Source organism: Siphateles boraxobius, unplaced genomic scaffold, assembly GCF_051911475.1.
Source record: "Siphateles boraxobius isolate OS27281-9 unplaced genomic scaffold, OSU_SipBor_1 77, whole genome shotgun sequence".
NCBI classification, from domain to species: domain Eukaryota; kingdom Metazoa; phylum Chordata; class Actinopteri; order Cypriniformes; family Leuciscidae; genus Siphateles; species Siphateles boraxobius.
In genome coordinates, this window is record NW_027509205.1 from 345001 (window position 1) to 359129 (window position 14129).

The 14129-nt window shown below is 36.9% G+C and overlaps 8 non-coding genes across 8 annotated transcripts in view; 1 reads left to right on the forward strand and 7 right to left on the reverse strand.

Moving 5' to 3' along the window:
• LOC143726410 (5S ribosomal RNA) overlaps positions 1–70 on the reverse strand; it is a 119-nt gene extending 49 nt beyond the window's left edge. The window contains exon 1 of the ribosomal RNA XR_013198659.1: positions 1–70. This exon is cut by the window's left edge and continues 49 nt beyond it. This is a non-coding gene — a ribosomal RNA (5S ribosomal RNA).
• Positions 71–450: 380 nt separating this feature from the next.
• On the reverse strand, positions 451–569 carry LOC143726411 (5S ribosomal RNA). The gene has a single exon (XR_013198660.1). It is a non-coding gene; the product is annotated as a 5S ribosomal RNA (ribosomal RNA).
• Positions 570–738: 169 nt separating this feature from the next.
• On the reverse strand, positions 739–857 carry LOC143726367 (5S ribosomal RNA). Its single transcript, XR_013198616.1, has one exon. It is a non-coding gene; the product is annotated as a 5S ribosomal RNA (ribosomal RNA).
• Positions 858–6843: 5986 nt separating this feature from the next.
• LOC143726155 (5S ribosomal RNA) lies at positions 6844–6962 on the reverse strand. Its single transcript, XR_013198410.1, has one exon. It is a non-coding gene; the product is annotated as a 5S ribosomal RNA (ribosomal RNA).
• A 572-nt stretch (positions 6963–7534) lies between these two features.
• On the reverse strand, positions 7535–7653 carry LOC143726439 (5S ribosomal RNA). Its single transcript, XR_013198686.1, has one exon. It is a non-coding gene; the product is annotated as a 5S ribosomal RNA (ribosomal RNA).
• A 2549-nt stretch (positions 7654–10202) lies between these two features.
• trnae-cuc (transfer RNA glutamic acid (anticodon CUC)) lies at positions 10203–10274 on the forward strand. Its single transcript has one exon. It is a non-coding gene; the product is annotated as a tRNA-Glu (tRNA).
• Positions 10275–10389: 115 nt separating this feature from the next.
• Positions 10390–10476, reverse strand: trnay-gua (transfer RNA tyrosine (anticodon GUA)). The gene is given in 2 exon segments: positions 10390–10425; positions 10440–10476. It is a non-coding gene; the product is annotated as a tRNA-Tyr (tRNA).
• A 593-nt stretch (positions 10477–11069) lies between these two features.
• On the reverse strand, positions 11070–11142 carry trnar-acg (transfer RNA arginine (anticodon ACG)). Its single transcript has one exon. It is a non-coding gene; the product is annotated as a tRNA-Arg (tRNA).
• Between the last annotated feature and the right edge of the window lie 2987 nt (positions 11143–14129).

Consider the following 14129-nt stretch of genomic DNA (forward strand, 5'->3'; position numbering starts at 1 on the left):
CAGGCCCGACCCTGCTTAGCTTCCGAGATCAGATGAGATCGGGCGTGCCCAAGGTGGTATGGACGTAAGTGAAAACTGCTGCCAAAATTGGGCTATTTAAAAGGTTAGACCATTAGTGAAGAAAACTAAGAAGAACTTTTGAAAAAACTCAAACTCTTTCATGCTTTCTGAAGAATCTCAGAGACTTTTTAAGGCTTTTTGAAGAAGCTCAGGGACTCTTTTTATTTTTTTTTCTTAAAAAAGCTTACAACACCTAGTATTCCCATGCAGCCTCCCATCCAAGTACTAACCATGCCTTATTTAAAAGGTTAGACCATTAGTGAAGAAAACTAAGAAGAACTTTTGAAAAAACTCAAACTCTTTCATGCTTTCTGAAGAATCTCAGAGACTTTTTAAGGCTTTTTGAAGAAGCTCAGGGACTCTTTTTTATTTTATTTTATTTTTTAAAAAAGCTCACAGCACCTGGTATTCCCAGGCGGTCTCCCATCCAAGTACTAACCAGGCCCGACCCTGCTTAGCTTCCGAGATCAGATGAGATCGGGCGTGCCCAAGGTGGTATGGACGTAAGTGAAAACTGCTGCCAAAATTGGGCTATTTAAAAGGTTAGACCATTAGTGAAGAAAACTAAGAAGAACTTTTGAAAAAACTCAAACTCTTTCATGCTTTCTGAAGAATCTCAGAGACTGTTTAAGGCTTTTTGAAGCTCAGGCACTCTTTTTTTTTTTTTTTTTTTTTTAAAGCTCACAGCACCTGGTATTCCCAGGCGGTCTCCCATCCAAGTACTAACCAGGCCCGACCCTGCTTAGCTTCCGAGATCAGACGAGATCGGGCGTGCCCTAGGTGGTATGGCCGTAAGCGAAAACTGCTGCCAAAATTGGGCTATTTAAAAGGTTAGACCATTAGTGAAGAAAACTAAGAAGAACTTTTGAAAAAACTCAAACTCTTTCATGCTTTCTGAAGAATCTCAGAGACTTTTTAAGGCTTTTTGAAGCTCAGGGACTCTTTTTTATTTTATTTTATTTTTTAAAAAGCTTACAGCACCTGGTATTCCCAGGCGGTCTCCCATCCAAGTACTAACCAGGCCCGACCCTGCTTAGCTTCCGAGATCAGACGAGATCGGGCGTGCCTTTTTTTTTATTTTTTTTTTATTAAGAAATTTCAATCAATAAAATACAATAAAAATAAATACAATAAAAAATACATATTTTCTTCTACATACATCTCTACATCACATATTTTCCATTTACATACATTATTTAAAAAACTCCATCACTTCCCGGCAGCTTCCACATTTGGTCTTTAAGGACACAACAAACTTTTGGGGTAAAAATATCATAAAAAGCATCCAACATATTTTCACATTTAAAATAAACATACAATCTTTCAATATACAATTCAGTTTTCCTTTTAAACATAGTCCAAACATCCAACACAATTTTTTCCTTTTTAGCCACAGTTCTTCTCTCCCATATTGCACTTTTCATCAACATTACACACAGATTTATAAAACTTTTGTTTTGACACTTCTTTTCCCAACCAAACATCACAACTCTGTTCCATTCCATTACACTTTCATCCCACTCCTCAGTCAACTCTTTAATTAAGCATTTACATTTCCTTAAAAATTCCTCCAGTTCTTTACAGTATAAAAACATATGTAAAATCCACTCTTCCTTTTCCTGGCACACTTTACACAGAGCGTTTTGCTCAATTCCTATTTTATTTAAAATTGCCTGAGTAAAAATCACTTTATGTCTTATAAAATATTCTAAACATCCGAATTTTGTTTCCACACACTTCCCCCTCATGTTTCTCCATATACACTCTTTTTTTAAATCTTTGAATTTCTGCACCCAGTATTCATTTGCAATTGGCTCTTTAAAAACATCATCTCTAAAAGAACAATAAATCATTTTCACAGTTCATTCCTTAAAATCATTCACTTTTCCCCCCAATTTCACATAAATACATTTCTCTTTTGGCTCTCCTTCCATACATTCTATTCTTTTAATCCACTCTTTGGGTATTGCACTTTTAATGATATCATATTTATTTAAAATTTCTTGTTCACTGTAATCCTCTTTTGCCTCCTCCATTGCATCCACAATAAATTGTGTTGGTAAAAACCCTTCTTTGAATTCATATAAAACGTCTCTCACTCTTGTTATCCCCACTTCCATCCATTTCTTTAAAAACATTTCTTTGTCTTGTTTTAAAATGTTTTTGTTTAAGAACAGAGGTTGATTTAAAATGTTTTCTCTCCCATGTGGATCATACTCGACTTTGGCTAAAAATTTTCCCCAGGCACTCAAAATTTCTCTATAAAACTCTGGTAGTCTTTCCGTCATCCAAATCTTCGTTTTCATCCATAAAATTCCATCCCCCATATTAAAATTCCCACATTTGTTTAAAAAATATTTCATGGTCTTTTTCCACTCTGCTTTGCCCTCATCTTGTAGGTATTTCTTCACTATTTTAACTCTCAAACTATTTTTTCTCTGTTCCACATCTATTAATCCTAAACCCCCCTTGTCTACTGCCCCTAAAAGTGTGTTAAAAGCTATTCTGGCTGGTTTCCCCTCCCATAAAAAGTCAAGAAAACATTTCTTCAGCCTCTTTTCTGTCCACAATGGCATCTCCGACACATATAAAACATAACATAGCTTAGAAACCATTAAAACATTCAATATTAAAACCTTCCCTTTCAAGTTTAATGTTCTCAATTTCCAAAAATTTAACCTTCTCTCTATTTCTGTTACTAGTTGCTCCCACATTTCATCTCTTACTTTCCTCTCGTTTTTCCCCATTAAAATTCCTAAAATCCTTATTTCTTCCACTTCCTTGAAATTAAAACAATCCCTTAAAATCATAGCTTTACCAAATCTCATATACACCGTCTTATCTTCATTTACTTTACTCCCAGATCCTTTACAATATTCTTCTACAACCTTCATAACTTCTTTAACGCTCTCCTTTCCTTTTACTATTATCGTTGTGTCATCGGCATATTGAAAAACCTTCCCTTCAGACTTGTTTTCCTCAATTTCAATTCCAGTTATTTCTTCTTTTTGTTTTATAGCCAATCCCAACGGTTCCGATACAAGTGAATATAATAACGCTGAAAGTGGACACCCCTGTCTTATTAATCTTGTGATTTTAAAACATTCTGTTAAAAACCCATTACATTTTATTCTTGTTAAAGCACCCTTATATAAAATCTCAATCCATTTAATAAAATCTCCCCCGAAACCAAATTTCTTTAAAACATCAAATAAATACCCGTGTTCAACCCTATCAAAAGCTTTTTCAAAATCTAAACTAATTACGTATCCTTCTTCTTTCTCTTCTTTCAAGTACCATATTGTGTCTCTTATGCTCATTGTCGTGTCCGCTATATCTCTTCCTTTTACTCCGTACGCTTGATTTGTTTTGATTATACTTGGCATTACTTCCTTTAACCTGTTTGCTAAAACTTTCGCTAAAATCTTAAGATCTGTGTTTAGCATTGTGATCGGCCTGTAGTTTTTTAAATCTACTTTTTCTCCGTTCCTTTTATATATCAGTTTTGTTATCCCCATCCCCATTCTTTCATTAACTTCTTCCTTTCCAAAAATTTCTCTAAAAACTTCCTTTAAAATCTTTGTTAAAATCTCTTTAAAACATATATAAAATTCACTTCCTAAACCATCTATTCCTGGACTTTTCTTTTTATTCAGCTGCTGTATTGCTCTTTCTATCTCCTCTTCTCTGACTTCTTGATCACATTCTTTTTTATCTTCCTCGCTAATTTTTGCTTTTATCTGATTCAACAATTCCCTTTTTTCGTTTTCTTTTACACCCCTTGTACTAAAAAGCTCTTCATAAAAATTCCTTATTTCTTCTAAAATTTTTTCATTCCCTTCTACAATTTCCCCATTTTTTCCTCTTATCTCTTTAATCGTTTCAGCTTTCCCTTTATTTTTTTCCAAATCAAAAAAAAACTTGGTGCATTTTTCTCCCTCCACTGTATATTTAGCTTTGCTTCTTAACCTCGCCCCTTCATATTCTTTTTCCTCTATTTCTTTCAGTTTTCCCTCCATTTCCTTTATCTTTTGTATATCTTTATTTTCTTTATTCAATTCCACTTCCAAACTTTCCTTTATTTCTTTTTCTTTGTATCTTTTGCATTTGCGTATTATACTACAATACTTAATCGAGAATTTTTTAATTAAAAACTTTACGTTCTCCCACCATATTCTCTTATCTTCTTCATACATTTCATTTTCCTTTTCTTTTTCTATAATTTCTTTAACCTTTAAAACATAGTCTTCATTTTCTAACATTTTAGTATTTAAAACCCATATCCCTGGCCCTCTTTGCACTTTATTCCAGTCCATTTTAAAAAATAAAAACTTGTGATCGCTCAAACTTGTGTCTTCATACTTAATATTTTCGATAAAATTCTCCACATTCCTCGTACATAAAATAAAGTCAATTCTTGTTTTGCACACAAAGCTCCCTACTATTTGTATCCTTGAAAATTCTTTTTTCCTTTCATTTCTTTCTCTCCACACATCTATCATATTATTTTCTGCCATTAATGCTTTTAATTCTTTTCTCCCTGTATCAATTTTAAAAACCATTCCTTCTGCCATGTCATGTTTATTAAAAACCGTGTTAAAATCCCCCATCATTATTATTTCCTTATACTTCTTTACAATACTTCTTAAAACATTAAAAAACTCTTTCTTTTCTTTCTCTTCCGTTGGTGCATGTACATTTACTAAAATCAATTCTCTTCCTTCATGTATTGTCTCAACCACCATACATTTCCCCATCGTATCTTTGTATAGAATTTTACTTGCTTTAAAAACATCATCCTTCATTAAAAAAGTCACTCCTCTTCCAAACCTCCCATCTCCATTATTGTAGAAAATCCCTCCTTCCCATCTCTTTTTAAAATCATTCATCACATTTTCTCTCCAGTTTGTTTCTTGTAGCACAATAATATCTTCTGTTTTACATTTTTCTTTTACATTTTCAAATTTCCTTAAGTTCAAAAGTCCTCTCGCATTAAAAGCCACACAACTTAGTACCATTAAAAATAAAAAGAATAAATATCTAAAAACCATTATTCTTAGTCTTTCTCCTACAGTTCCTTTAACACCTCAAACCTGTTTAAACACTCCATTAGTCCTTTTTTCAACACTTTTTTCCTTGCAGTTTCTATATTTGGCTTTACCTTTAGCAATCTTCTTCGTCCTTGTCCCCTCTCCACTTTTTTCTTCTCGTCCTCCTCCATCCTTATTTCTCCTTCGCTGTCTGTTTCTTTGTCTTGTTCTTTTCCTTTTTGTCCATGATTTGAAGATATGTCCATTGGTGTCAACAGCGTGTCCTCTTCACTTATCTGTTCATCATCCTTTTCATTTCCTCCTTCTCCTTCTTGTCTGTTGTTTGTTCCTTCCTCTGCTTCCTTTGGTTGTGATTCGTCCTCTTCTTGTCTTTCCTCGTTGTTTCCTTCATGCACCTGTCTGTCCACCTGTACTTCCCTTCCTCCTACCTCTCCCTCCATCCAGCATTCACATTTATTTAAAATTTCTTGGCAATCCGGGCACCTGACGGCGTTGCAATCTCGTGCAAAATGGCCCCTTTCCTCACACTTATAGCACTTGAAATCTGGGCAATCTTTCAGTAGATGTCCTGGGCTCATGCACAGCCGACAGGTCTTTACCTGGTGGCTGTGCATCACCCTAAAGTACTGTGGCCCTTCCGCTGTTTCCAGCTTTGTGCTATAAGGGAGTGATGCCACTTCTTTGGGGAACCTCACCTTCACAAACCTGGTGCCGTCTTCTACGTCAGTGCCCGGATAGCACCTTCTTTTGATTTTAGATATGGGGGAAACCCCCCATCCTTCCAATTTGTCCAAAATTTCATTATCCTCCAGGTAGACAGGCAGGTGCATGAATGAAACAACGTAATCTTTATTTTGCAGCTTCTTTACTTCACAGTCCACTCCCTTTATTGTCAATCCATCGATTAAAAAGTCGCACATTTCTTCCTGTTCTAGTGTCAGTTCATATTCTTTGCCTTGCCTGGGTCTTACAGCCAACACCTTTCCACTTCCAATTTGTTCCGAAATCGCTTTAATTATATCCTCCGCTCTCACTCCACTCACGTTCTCCGTACTTACGATCACTGTTGCCTCTTTTAAATATTTTCTTTCACCAAATCTTTTCCTTGCTTCTTGATCCTTTCCATTCCCAGTTCTTTGTCGATTCTCTAGTCCAGTGTCGTTTGCCATTCGTGTTCCTCCCGCCAGTCCAGTGTCGTTTGCCATTCGTGTTCCTCCCGCCAGTCCAGTGTCGTTTGCCATTCGTGTTCCTCCTGCCAGTCCATTGTCAATTACCGTGCGTGTTCCTCCAACCAGTCCAGTGTCGTTTGCCGTTAATCCGTCCATAATTGCAAAAAAAAATTTAAAAACCACCCTCCAGTCAGCAAAAGCTGCTGTTAGGTGGTTTGAAAAGCAAAATAAAGCGAAAAAAAAAAAAACTAACTTAAAGTAACAAACTCGAAAAACAAAACACAAATAGAAAAACAAAAATGGGGGAGAGCCTTCCTCTCCAACTGCAGCCAACTCACTTCCTGGATATACCAACTAGATCGGGCGTGCCCAAGGTGGTATGGCCGTAAGCGAAAACTGCTGCCAAAATTGGGCTATTTAAAAGGTTAGACCATTAGTGAAGAAAACTAAGAAGAACTTTTGAAAAAACTCAAACTCTTTCATGCTTTCTGAAGAATCTCAGAGACTTTTTAAGGCTTTTTGAAGCTCAGGGACTCTTTTTTATTTTATTTTATTTTTTAAAAAGCTTACAGCACCTGGTATTCCCAGGCGGTCTCCCATCCAAGTACTAACCAGGCCCGACCCTGCTTAGCTTCCGAGATCAGACGAGATCGGGCGTGCCCAAGGTGGTATGGCCGTAAGCGAAAACTGCTGCCAAAATTGGGCTATTTAAAAGGTTAGACCATTAGTGAAGAAAACTAAGAAGAACTTTTGAAAAAACTCAAACTCTTTCATGCTTTCTGAAGAATCTCAGAGACTTTTTAAGGCTTTTTGAAGAAGCTCAGGGACTCCTTTTTTTTTTTTTTTCTTAAAAAAGCTTACAACACCTAGTATTCCCATGCGGCCTCCCATCCAAGTACTAACCATGCCTTATTTAAAAGGTTAGACCATTAGTGGATAAAACTAAGAAGAATTTTTGAAAAAACTCAAACTCTTTCATGCTTTCTGAAGAATCTCAGAGACTGTTTAAGGCTTTTTGAAGCTCAAGCACTCTTTTTTTTTTTTTTTCTTAAAAAAGCTTACAACACCTAGTATTCCAATGCGGCCTCCCATCCAAGTACTAACCATGCCTTATTTAAAAGGTTAGACCATTAGTGAAGAAAACTAAGAAGAACTTTTGAAAAAACTCAAACTCTTTCATGCTTTCTGAAGAATCTCAGAGACTGTTTAAGGCTTTTTGAAGCTCAGGCACTCTTTTTTTTTTTTTTTTTTTAAAGCTCACAGCACCTGGTATTCCCAGGAGGTCTCCCATCCAAGTACTAACCAGGCCCGACCCTGCTTAGCTTCCAAGATCAGACGAGATCGGGCGTGCCCAAGGTGGTATGGACGTAAGCTAAAACTGCTGCCAAAATTGGGCTATTTAAAAGGTTAGACCATTAGTGAAGAAAACTAAGAAGAAGTTTTGAAAAGATGGAGGCCTCACATGTTGGGGATCTCAATTCTCAATTCAAATCTTTAACGTCAATTTAAAAATTTTAATGTACAGGCTTTTTTGCATGATGTATATAATAGTGATTTACAGTTGGTTTCAATTATACCTGATGTGGTTGATGCTTGGGATTATTTCAAATCTATCTTTCTAGAAATTTGTGATAAACATGCTCCTTTACATAGATTTCGGGTGAGAGGTAGAAATAATCCTTGGTTCAATGAATCCGTCTCTAATCTTATTAAGCAAAGAAACTTGGCTTGGTCTAAAGCAAAGAGAAAAAAAATGGTGAGGAGGACTGGTCTCAATATAGATTATTACGAAATAAGTGTACAAAATTAATATAAAGTTCGAAAAGTCAGTATTATTTAAACCTGATTAATGATAACATGAATTGTCCTTCTAAATTTTGGAAATTAACGAAATCTTTTATAGGATACAAATACGATAACAGCTACTACATTAGTCACTAATGATTTAATTACTGCTCTCGATAATAGACAACATTGTGCGGCCTTATTTTTTGATTTGACAAAAGCGTTTGACTTAGTGGATCATGTTTTACTGTTACGGAGGCTTAAAAGTGTTGGCCTCGATAATTCGGCTGTGAGTTGGTTTAAAAATGATTTATCGGATAGAACTCAATGTGTTGCTGTAGATAATTACACCTCATCCATGGTAATAGTCAGGAAGGGTGTCCCGCAAGGTTCTTTATTGGCACCACTTCTTTTTTCTATTTTTATTAATGAATTGGGGCAGGGAATACAATCGGCAAAGCTACATTTTTATGCTGACGATACAATTATTTACTCCACTGCATCCTCTGTGTCTCAGGCTATTGAAATTCTTAAGGATTCTTTTTATACTTTTCAGCTTACTTTGTTGAAACTAAAATTAGTTTTAAATGTAAATAAAACGAAGTATATTCTTTTTACACGTAGCCGTTCTATGTCTACTGTTATGCCTATTCTGACTATTGAGGGTTTACATATAGAAAGAGTACCAACTTATAAATATTTAGGAATATGGCTCCATGAGAAGTTAGCCTTTGATGTTCACATTAATTACTTGGTGAAAAGGCTTAAACCAAGACTGGGTTTTCTTTTTCGGGAAAAAAAATGTTTTTCCTTTATAGCTAGAAAGAGAATAATACAGAGTACTATTTTACCTATTTTAGACTATGGTGATGTTGTTTACATGCATGCGTCTACATATTTATTGAAAAGGCTGGATGGCGTTTATCATGCTGCACTGCGTTTTATAACAAATTCTTGTTCACGTACTCATCATTGTTTGCTGCACAACTATTTGGGTTGGTCCTCTTTATATCAAAGAAGGAAATCCCATATGTTAGAATTTATTGTAAAGACATTGATGGGTAGACTTCCAAATTACATTACTAGTCTTCTATGTTTATGCAGAAAGAACTATAGCACTAGATCATCTAATGGGATTAAATTAGTAGTACCTAGGGTACATTCAGAGCATGGTAAATCATCTTTCTCCTACTATGCTCCATGGCTGTGGAATGAATTTCAAGCTACTGTCCCTACTGAAACAATTCCTCCTTTGCATGTATTTAAAAGTTTACTGCAGTATACAATGATTGAATCTTGCTGTTGTTTTACTTGATTTATGATGAATGTTGTGCTCTGACTTTATGGAATGTTTTATATGTGTTGTGTGTTTGTGTGTGATTTGTAGTGTGGCCATATTGGCCAGGACTCCCTGGAAGAAGAGATTTCTTTTAATCTCAATGGGACCTTCCTGGAAAAATAAAGGAAATAAAATAAAATAAATGTTAAGTTGTGGTGTTGTTAGGATATTACTACAGAGCCTGTGACAGTTTCTCAGTGGAAGAACTGGGATCCAGGCCCACAGACGTCTGCAAAAAACTGCTTTAAAAACCTTTGAGATGCAGGCCTCACATGTTGGGGATCTTATTGTTTTTGTTTTCATGGCAAGTTGTGGTGTTGTTAGGATATTCCTCCAGAGCCTGTGACAGTTTCTCAGCGGAAAAACTGGGAACTGGGATCCAGGGCCAGAGACGTCTGCAAAAAACTGCTAGAAAAACCCTTAGAGATGGAGGTCTCACATGTTGGGGATCTCAAATTTTTTGTTTTTATGGCAAGTTGTGGTGTTATTAGGATATTCCTACAGAGTCTGTGACAGTTTCTCAGCGGAAGAACCGGGATCCAGGGTAAGAGACGTCTGCAAAAAACTGCGTTAAAATCCTTCGAGATGGAGGCCTCACATGTTGGGGATCTCGGTTGCTTTGTTTTCATGGGAAGTTGTGGTGTTGTTAGGATATTCCTACAGAGTCTGTGACAGTTTGTCAGTTTGCCAGGGTCAGTGACGTCTCCTCTGCTGGAGGAAAATACAAGTATTAGTGGTCTTGCTGCAAAATCTGGTAGAGGCCAGAGCCAGGCTTGAGGGCAAGTCATCAGCATACCTTCCCTGGTGGTCTAGTGGTTAGGATTCGGCGCTCTCACCGCTGCGGCCCCGGTTCGATTCCCGGTCAGGGAATGAGATATTGCCCACCACCGGCGGTCGTGATTGTAAAATGATGAACTACGAACTCAAGCGCTGATGCCCTCGTCGAGAAGCAGGGCCAAGGAAATGTTTATGTGTGAAAAAGAACTCCTTCGAGCCGGAGTTGAACCAGCGACCTAAGGATTGCTGACTTGCCACCTACAGTCCTCCGCTCTTCCAGCTGAGCTATCGAAGGCACACTGATTCGGGACAGAACATCAACATATCAGGTTGCTGAATCTCCGCCACTGGCTAAAACTACTACAGACATAAATGCTGGTTGTTTCGATTAAGTGATGCAAAGACAACCCGATATTCCCATACTGGGAGTCGAACCCGTGCCGCTTGGGTGAAAACCAGGAATCCTGACCGCTAGACCATATGGGATCTTCCTTCTGCCTGGAGCAGTCCCTTTTACTTTTAGTGTGTGACCGTCCCCTTTAAGAACATGGGAATGATCCGAAGGGATTGTTTACTGAATTCAATTTCATCAGGCTCAACAGAGGGAGCTCTCATTTGCCTGACGAGGGGGTTCAGTTTCCTCCCATTCATGCGATGGTATAATAGACACTACAAACTGGTCGTAAAGCAAGGTCCTTGTGACAGTACTCATGCAATGCATTTTAAAAGACGCATAGTATTGTATGGTAACCGTTATCCTACTGACAAAGCAGCCTATTGTTGGACTGTCAATTTTTAATATTTCTCAACCAATCCAATAATAATAATAACAAAAACTATGGGATAATAAAACGGCTAAGGGCTGACAGCATAGTATAAAAGGCAGAGCGAGCCAGCCAGGAGTCGAACCTAGAATCTTCTGATCCGTAGTCAGACGCGTTATCCATTGCGCCACTGGCCCACTAATCAGGTGTCCGTGAGCTTACACGCCACCTGTTGGTGTTCGACTGGGCAGAGGCCTGTGATGACATCTACTTTTTCTCATGCTATTAACAGACCTGGAGCCAACATCAGGAAGGGGTCAGATGAGGGGCCTGCTACAAAAACCTTCAAGATGGAGGCCTCACATGTTGGGGATCTCAATTCTCAATTCAAATCTTAAATGTCAATTTAAAAATTGTAATGTACAGGCTTTTTTGCATGATGTATATAATAGTGATTTACAGTTGATTTCAATTATACCTGATGTGGTTGATGATTATTTCAAATCTATCTTTCTAGAAATTTGTGATAAACATGCTCCTTTACGTAGATTTCGGGTGAGAGGTAGAAATAAACCTTGGTTCAATGAATCCGTCTCTAATCTTATTAAGCAAAGAAAACGTGGCTTGGTCTAAAGCAAAGAAAACAAATGGTGAGGAGGACTGGTTTCAATATAGATTATTACGAAATAAGTGTACAAAATTAATATAAAGTTCGAAGAGTCAGTATTATTTAAACCTGATTAATGATAACATGAATTGTCCTTCTAAATTTTGGAAATTAACGAAATCTTTTATAGGATCAAATACATCCACTAATCTTCCAAAAGTTTTAAAATTGAATCAAAGATTGATTACAGACAAGGCTGATATTGTTAATACGTTTAATAGTCATTTTATTTCAGCTGGTTTGATAACAGACAATTCGTTGGTCCTTGATGAACAGAGAACTGATGAGTTGACTAATAGTGAATCAGATTTATTTTCTTTTGCCCCTGTATTGCCGTCCCAAGTTCATAAACTACTCCGAAATTTAGACTGTAAGAAATCAGGTGGGTCTGACAAAATTGAACCATTTTTAAAAAAATTGTCAGCAGATATTATTGCCGAACCTATTGCATCGATTTTTAATTTGAGTCTATCCACTAATGTAATTCCGCCATCTTGGATATCGGCTATGGTTATGCCTTTATTAAAAGGAGGCGATCCTTCCGATTTGAATAATTATCGCCCGATTTCTAAATTACCGGTTTTAGCAAAAGTTTTTGAATCTATTATAAATGATCAAATGAAAGAATATCTACTTAGTCATAATATTTTGAACGCATTTCAGTCAGGATTTAGAGCGGGCCATAGTACAATAACAGCTAATACATTAGTCACTAATGATTTAATTACTGCTCTCGATAATAGACAACATTGTGCGGCCTTATTTTTTGATTTGACAAAAGCGTTTGACTTAGTGGATCATGTTTTACTGTTACGGAGGCTTAAAAGTGTTGGCCTCGATAATTCGGCTGTGAGTTGGTTTAAAAATTATTTATCGGATAGAACTCAATGTGTTGCTGTAGATAATTACACCTCATCCATGGTTATAGTCAGGAAGGGTGTCCCGCAAGGTTCTTTATTGGCACCACTTCTTTTTTCTATTTTTATTAATGAATTGGGGCAGGGAATACAATCGGCAAAGCTACATTTTTATGCTGACGATACAATTATTTACTCCACTGCATCCTCTGTGTCTCAGGCTATTGAAATTCTTAAGGATTCTTTTTATACTTTTCAGCTTACTTTGTTGAAACTAAAATTAGTTTTAAATGAAAATAAAACAAAGTATATTCTTTTTACACGTAGCCGTTCTATGTCTACTGTTATGCCTATTCTGACTATTGAGGGTTTACATAGAGAAAGAGTACCAACTTATAAATATTTAGGAATATGGCTCCATGAGAAGTTAGCCTTTGATGTTCACATTAATTACTTGGTGAAAAGGCTTAAACCAAGACTGGGTTTTCTTTTTCGGGAAAAAAAAGTTTTTCCTTTATAGCTAGAAAGAGAATAATACAGAGTACTATTTTACCTATTTTAGACTATGGTGATGTTGTTTACATGCATGCGTCTACATATTTATTGAAAAGGCTGGATGGCGTTTATCATGCTGCACTGCGTTTTATAACAAATTCTTGTTCACATACTCATCATTGTTTGCTGCACAACTATTTGGGTTGGTCCTCTTTATATCAAAGAAAAATCCCATATGTTAGAATTTATTGTAAAGACATTGATGGGTAGACTTCCAAATTACATTACTAGTCTTCTATGTTTATGTAGAAAGAACTACAGCACTAGATCATCTAATGGGATTAAATTAGTAGTACCTAGGGTACATTCAGAGCATGGTAAATCATCTTTCTCCTACTATGCTCCATGGCTGTGGAATGAATTTCAAGCTACTGTCCCTCCTGAAACAATTCCTCCTTTGCATGTATTTAAAAGTTTACTGCAGTATACAATGATTGAATCATGCTGTTGTTTTACTTGATTTATGATGAATGTTGTGCTCTGACTTTATGGAATGTTTTATATGTGTTGTGTGTTTGTGTGTGATTTGTAGTGTGGTCATCTTGGCCAGGACTCCCTGGAAGAAGAGATTTCTTTTAATCTCAATGGGACCTTCCTGGAAAAATAAAGGAAATAAAATAAAATACATGTTAAGTTGTGGTGTTGTTAGGATATTACTACAGAGCCTGTGACAGTTTCTCACTGGAAGAACTGGGATCCAGGCCCACAGACGTCTGCAAAAAACTGCTTTAAAAACCTTTGAGATGCAGGCCTCACATGTTGGGGATCTTATTGTTTTTGTTTTCATGGCAAGTTGTGGTGTTGTTAGGATATTCCTCCAGAGCCTGTGACAGTTTCTCAGCGGAAAAACTGGGAACTGGGATCCAGGGCCAGAGACGTCTGCAAAAAACTGCTAGAAAAAACCTTAGAGATGGAGGTCTCACATGTTGGGGATCTCAAATTTTTTGTTTTTATGGCAAGTTGTGGTGTTATTAGGATATTCCTACAGAGTCTGTGACAGTTTCTCAGCGGAAGAACCGGGATTCAGGGTAAGAGACGTCTGCAAAAAACTGCGTTAATGTCATGATCCTGGTATTCTCCTTCCTTTCTCTGTCTCCCTCTTCTG